Source organism: Vulpes lagopus, chromosome 2 (genome assembly GCF_018345385.1).
Source record: "Vulpes lagopus strain Blue_001 chromosome 2, ASM1834538v1, whole genome shotgun sequence".
Lineage (NCBI taxonomy): Eukaryota > Metazoa > Chordata > Mammalia > Carnivora > Canidae > Vulpes > Vulpes lagopus.
This window is the reverse complement of record NC_054825.1, coordinates 49,763,979-49,770,696: the sequence shown is the minus strand read 5'-3', so window position 1 is coordinate 49,770,696 and position 6,718 is coordinate 49,763,979. Positions and strand designations below refer to the sequence as shown.

At 53.0% G+C, this 6,718-nt stretch overlaps 1 non-coding gene across 1 annotated transcript; it reads right to left on the bottom strand.

The window, feature by feature from the left end:
* Positions 1–1,530: 1,530 nt before the first annotated feature.
* Positions 1,531–1,637, bottom strand: LOC121485883. The gene has a single exon (XR_005986389.1). It is a non-coding gene; the product is annotated as a U6 spliceosomal RNA (small nuclear RNA).
* Between the last annotated feature and the right edge of the window lie 5,081 nt (positions 1,638–6,718).

The following is a 6,718-nucleotide window of genomic DNA, read 5'->3' as shown; positions in this document are numbered from 1 at the left end:
TTAATTCTAAATCGCTTTATCTCCCACTCTCTGCCTTCAAAGGTGGCCTAGTGTTTGTTTAGGAGCACAAGCTCTCTAGCCAGATTTCCTGGGTCTCAATCCCTTCTCTGCCATTTACTACTTGTGTGACATTGGGCAAGTTGTGGGATCTCTCTGTGCCTCAGCCTCCTCATCTATAACAATAACAGGAGGCCGGAGAGGGTACCCAACCTCACAGAACAGTGCAGAGCCAGGAGAGTCAGCCAAGTCTCTGGCTTTTCCAGGACTAAGAATTGCCCGTGTTTCCTCCTCTCTGCTCCAAGACAATGGGTCATACCAAGAAGAATGACAAGTTTCCTTAAAAGGAGAGAGAGTCACGCCAACATTGGTCCTTTCCTTGTTTGGCATCCCAGAAGGGGACTTTGAGAACTACTCACCCAATGACCCAAGTTCTTCCTAAGAGCCAGGCATATGGCGGAGGGGGGGGGAAGGGAAACCAAAGCTTGTCTCCCAGCTCCATGCACTGGAGCCCGTGAGCAGACAAGGTGCAATGAGAGGTCCCACGGACCTCTCCCCCCGTCTCGGCTGTTACCTGGAGAGGATCATTTCACCTCCACTAAGGGAACAGAAATGGATCCGTGATGGAACGCTGCTTGGCAGCTCGCAGCGCCTGGGAGAGGCCCCGCCGCTGCCCTGGGGCCCTGGAGGCGACCAGGGGCTCCCCCTGGCGGCTGCGGGCACCGCTGGGCCTTCCACGCGTGTGCTCAGGCACCAGCAAAGCACGCGCACCAACATTTTCCAACTGGAAAGAAACGGGTGTCTCAAAAACACATTGATAAAGTCGGCGCTGCAAATCTGAACTTTCCTGGACCTGGCCCCCTTCCCATTTTACTAAGTAGGACGGTGCTTTTTTTTGCATCCATCACGCGAGGGCAGGGGCCCCGCTCTTTCCAGGGCCTGCGCAGGGCCTCGCTGCAGCCACTTACTAGTTGCACGCTCGTGACCCGGGGGCTTTACCCCCCAGGGTCTTCTGTAAAGTGACAATAGTACTCACAGGGCAGGGCTGTCTGCAATACCCAAATGAGATACTGGAAGCCCCTGGACATGACCGATGCTCAGTAAGGAGTTGGGATTGTCTTTTTTTTTAATTAATTAATTTATTTATCTATCTATCTATCTATTTATTTATTTATTTATTTTAAGGCTCAGAGGCAGCATGAGGAGGGAGTCCTGGTGCTCGTTCCTGCTGCAGTCCCCTTGGGTCTATCGTAGCACTAGGGTCCTGCTAAGTTGGGACCTGAAGCGGGTCCACTTCGGCAGAGCCACGTCCTAAAGGGTGTCAGGCACCGCGGGACTCGGGGTGGTGCAGGGGAGCAGGGGCCACAGGGCGGAGATCTAGGCCTGGGGCCTGGCGTTTGTGCAGGGCCGAGAGGGCACCGGACTCGGCCCCACCTCCTCTTAGTCTGTCTCCCGCGACTACAGTTTCCTTTGTGCGAAAGGAAAGATCAATCCTTGCAGGTGGGAGGTGTTTGCAAGGAAAGGGGCCGGCACCAAAATATGGAACGCTTCACGAATTTGCGTGTCATCCTTGCGCAGGGGCCATGCTAATCTTCTCTGTATCGTTCCAATTTTAGTATATGTGCTGCCGAAGCGAGCACGAACTGCAGGCTTTCCCGGGACTATATAAACTCTAATATGCCGAGACTTTTATGCTTATGGCGACTCTGCTGCGCGCTTTTCAAAATTCCCAACTGTCCATGCCTAGTTATGACCTCTTGTATGTCGTGCACAGGGTCATGCATTTCTGTGATTGCGGCCGGATTAATCCTAATGGCTTCCCCAACCGGCCAACGTCGTGTATGCAAATGAAGGGACCATGGGAAATTGGCCCTCGGCCCGCCCGACCCCTGCGCGCTCCCGAGGTCGGTCACGTGGTGCGCGCAGCCCGCGCGCTCGCTCCGCACCTGCCGGCTGGGCCCCTCCCCCCGGGGTCGCGCGCGGGGCTCCTCCGCGGACGCGCATGCGCGGTGCTCCCCGCCGCCGCCGGGATGCGCCTGTGCGGGTGGCCGGGCTCCTAACCCGCCCCGCCCTCCTCCTTAATTCGCAGGTTAGAAAGCAAGCTCCGGTGGGTGAGTCAAGGCCAACACTATCCCGCCAGCTGTGAAAAGAAGTTGGGGTCTTGCAGGCGAGCCTGCTTCCCTCTTCACCGTGGAACTGGAGAAAGGAAGGCTTTGGGGCCGGGCCGGGCTGCCGCCTCCCTGTCCCTACCCCAGACAAGGCGCCCGAGGCCTTATCAGCTCAGACTTCCTTCCTGCCTTCGGGCCTCGGCCAGATGCCAAGCGCCTGTGACGTCAGCGCCGGGTCCGCAGGGCGAAGCTGGGGAGGTCGGGGTCACCGTGGCCAGGGCGCTTGGGTTCCAGCAGGCGAGCCAGGCCTGAAGCAAAGACGAGCTGCTGAGATGGGCTGGAAAGGAAGAACCCGGGGCACAGAGACTGGGGGTTGGAGGTGGGCAGGACAGGAGGGGACAGTGGAGCTGTCACCTGATCTGCACGCAGCCCTGAGAGGACAGGGCGGGCAGCACCAGGCAGGGGATGGCCTGGAGCCACCTGAGTCAGTTTTGCCGACCTGGGCAAAGCCCTTGAGGCAGGTGAGGCCGCTGTGGAGGTGGCTGGTGCGCCCGGGCCCTGCTCTAGCTCAGCACGGGTGAGCCTGACTCCAGCCCCAGCCAGGGAGCACCCCCTTTGAGGACTTTGGAGCCCCTCCCCCGCACCTGTCTTCAGTGAAATGGAAATCAGGTGCAGGCTGCCCAACTTCCCACCTGACCTCTCTCTAAATAAGCAGTAAGCAAATGCAAACCTCGGAATGCTAATATGGCCTTTATTGAGCGAGAAAGAGCTAATTTGGGCAATGACGTTTCCCTTGGATTTACAAAAGGGAATTGCAAATAACCAAAAAGCGTATTAGCATTGATGGGAGATGATGCTAATCTTCAATTAGCATCCACGTTTTTTATTCATTTATTTAGAAGAAGAGCCTTTTCGTCACAGTCGATGGGCCCACGTGTCACGGTGACAGGTACATCTCATGAGCTCATAACTGCCTTATTGCAAAAACCAGCAGGAGATGGACCTGGTTGTTCGCCATTTCCGGCTACACGGGCATGTGTTATTTTGAGCCAGGGGTAGGGTTTTTTTTGTTGTTGTTGTTTTTGTCTGTTTTTCTTACTGAGCAGTGGTGGCAGAGAGGAGGGATATCTGAGTTCTAGCTTCCATTCCTTCCTGCGTCTGTCTTTGTGACCTTGCCCAGCTCCCCGGACCTCTCTGGTCCTGTTTTATCTTCTGCAAAGTGATGAAACTGCCCTAGATGTGATCTTTAACATCTCTCTCAGCTTTGACATCCTGCGATTTTTTTTTTTTTTTTTTTTTGGTAACTGGGTAACTGAAGGACTTTTTTTGAGACTATAATTAGCAAGATATAAAAATTCAACTTTTTGTTTTCCATTTTATTTTGTTAAGATTATTTATCTGAGAGAGACCAAGAAAGCAAGGAGAGGGAGAAACAGACTTCCTGCTGAGCAGGGAGCCCGATACAGGGCTCAATCCCAGGACCCCAGGATGATGACCCCAGGTGAAGGCAGCTGCCCAACCAACTGAGCCACCCAAGTGCTCCTGTTTTTTATTTTAGAAGGGTGGAGAATTCTGGTCGTCCTTGGGGGCATGGAAGATCCCAAGAACAGTCCAAAGGGGCTTTGTGGCCCTAGGGTCTGCAACCTGCTGAACTATGCAAAACTTGCCCCTGAACCCTGAAGACCCAGCGTGGAGGAAGGGGGAGGAGAGTGAGGATGAGCAGGGAGGTGGTGAATTGGATGTGACATGAGATGAGATGGATGGATGCCCCCAGAGACCCCAAAGGGACAGACACACTAAAGGCAAGGAGGAGTCTGTGGGTACCGGAGAGGACCCACTGGTTGGCCATCTCAGAGCTGCCATGGAGGCCCGCCTGCCGCTGGCTGACAGAGCCCTTGTCTTCCCTCCACTCCGAGACCTGAGGTGGCCTGAGTCCTCACAATCTTCCCTGAATGTCCTGGGCTGCAGAACCTCAGGAGATGCAGAGTGGTTCCCCCAGTCCTGTCTGAGGTGAAGCTCCCCACCACTCCGAGTGGGAGCAATCAGAGCCAATTTCATTACATTTTGGTAAATGAAGAAATGGGCTGTTTCATATTGAAACCATGTCCGTGAAGACATCAGATCTCAGGATTCTCTAACATTATAGTGTTTCCGCTAAAGCCTGGGAGCATTGAGTGTTTCCATAAGTCACATTAAGAGGGGCCAGGGATTGGTATCACCCCCCCCCCCCCCCCCCAGGGAGAACGAAGCAGGGATGTGGAGAAGCAGCCATGGCCTCCTTTGTGCTGGGAGCCCTGGATGAACGGCACCGGCGTGCAGGTGTTCCCCAGAACCGGGTTCAGAGGCCTGGCCCAGAAGCACCCACGGCCCCAGACACAGAGCAGGACTGCAGGGAATCTGGGTGTGGGGGAGAGCCCGCCCTTTGAGCAGCGCCTGCTCCGACTTAAACCTCATAAGATCTCTTTTGAAGCACTCTCCCACCCAATCGCTCCAGTGTAAATGAGTTTTCCCTGTTTCCTCCTTTGCCTCCCAGTAAAGAAAGCCAGGGTGGGGGAGGGGCAGGTAAAGAAGGTCTGCTGTGTGCGGCGCGCAGAGGGTGGCCTGGGGAAGAGGCGGGGTCAGCTGTGGCCGAGGGAGTCTCTCCTTCCAAGCCTCCTAATCCCCGTGTGCTTGGAGCCCCTGCTCTTCTGGCTTGGCCCCTGCTGTGGTTAGAGCAGTTCTAATCCATCCCAGATGCCTGACCTCAGGGATGCCCCGTAATCCTGCCCCTTCCCCAGCTTGCATTCGGAGGGGGTTGGGGATCCCAGCCCAGGTCACACTGTTCACTCTCCCGCCGATCTCTTTTTTTGTGCCTGGAGCTTTGTGAATATCTGGCTATTTCCCCCCCACCTGTCGGACGGTGGTGACTCTGCTGGGTGCCCGGCACGGCTCTTTGAACGGTAACTGCAGGATTGCTGGGAATGGCCTGAGCACCTTTGATGAGCTGCTTCCTGTGAAGTGTTTAAAATAGGCCCTGGGCCTGCGGGAAGTTCACGGTAGGTATACAAACCCGCAATGTAAGGGCGCCTGGGCGGCTCAGTCTGCTAAGCGTCTGACTCTTGGTTTCAGCTGGGGTCCTGATCTCGGGGTCGTGGGGTCCACTGGAGATTCCCTCTCCCTCTGCCCCTCTGGCTTGCGCTCTCTCTCTCTCATTCTAAAATAAATAAATCTTAAAAAAAATAATGTATAACCACTTCCTTACTCTTCTTTGGTTGTCTCAATTTAGCAACTATTAATTAACTAATTAACTAATTTCGGGATGAATAAGGCTTCTTAAAAAGTGAAAATGGGTCCTCTTTTAAAAGCTCCTGCAGGGACTGTTTCTTCACTATGATAACATTTTTGGATCAAGTTTTTGTTGTAGTAGCTTCCTTTTCTTCCTTTTCTTCCTTTTCTCCCCCACCCCTCCTTTTCTTAGCTATCAGAGGACTGTTGTCGCCCAGAGGCCTTCAGTGCTTTGGGTCTGCTTGCAGCTATGTCATTAGTAAGGGGCAGCGTGCTTAGACTCACTCACTCCTGTTCACTCAGCTTAGTGTGAATCCTTGCCCTTTCTTCTGACGTTCTGTTTCATTTGCATGTCTCAGAGATAAAGCACAAGAGAATGTTGTTCCTCTTTGGCTGATGGGGAAAACCTAGCCCTGCCTGGCGAGGAAAGTGACACAGCTAGTACAGGACACTGAAGTCTGCTCTGGGATCTCTCTGGCTCCAAGGGCCAACTTTGCACCTCGATGGGATAAAGGAGTCCCATTTGAGGGCTCTTGGGAGGCTCTCCCTAACATATCCCTCTCTCTCTCTCTCTCTCTCTCTCTCTCTGTCTCTCTCGCCTTAAGTCCTGCCTTTGAAGCCTCCTTATTCTGAGCTCTTGCTATCTGAAGGGTTCACTGTGATTTAGTTCAAGACTCTCTTCTCTGGTATTCCCAGGAGGCTTAGGTTGAGGGTATGGAAGGGACACTCTGAAAGAGGGTGCAAAAGCAATCTCCAAGTCCAGAGTCTGCCAAATTCCTGGTTCTGTCTGGTTTTTCTACGTGGGGTTGCAGGTGGGAGAAGTGACACATCCTCCGGATGCTCACCCTCCTCCCTGGAGTCCAGATAGTGCTCACCCTTCAGGTCACGCTGACAGCAGCTGTGGTACCGTGAAAACCTGCAATGGCTTTGAGCCAGGAAAAACCCTATGTACGAGGGCCAGCAGTGAGCCTCAGTTTCCCCCTTTCTAAGATAGAAGTGATGATTTCCCTACTCACTCTATAGGGTCGTGAGGCCCAATGGGAAATCCTACTGTAAAATGCTACATGGCAAAAGGTAGGAATATTGTCTCGCCAGACCCATTCTAGCCTCAAGAGTTAAATGCTTCCCTTACCTGGTGAGCGAGGCATTTGTGCATCAGGAACAGACCTATAAAATATAAGCACCAAGATGAACCATCACATTGTATTAATATTTTCACACCACTTAACTCTCATTAAAATGTACTTTGCTGAATTTAATATGTGATTTCAAATGACACAACATATTAAGTGCTTAATATACTAGAAATTATGAAACTATTATAGTCGGTGCCATATGAAATAATTAGA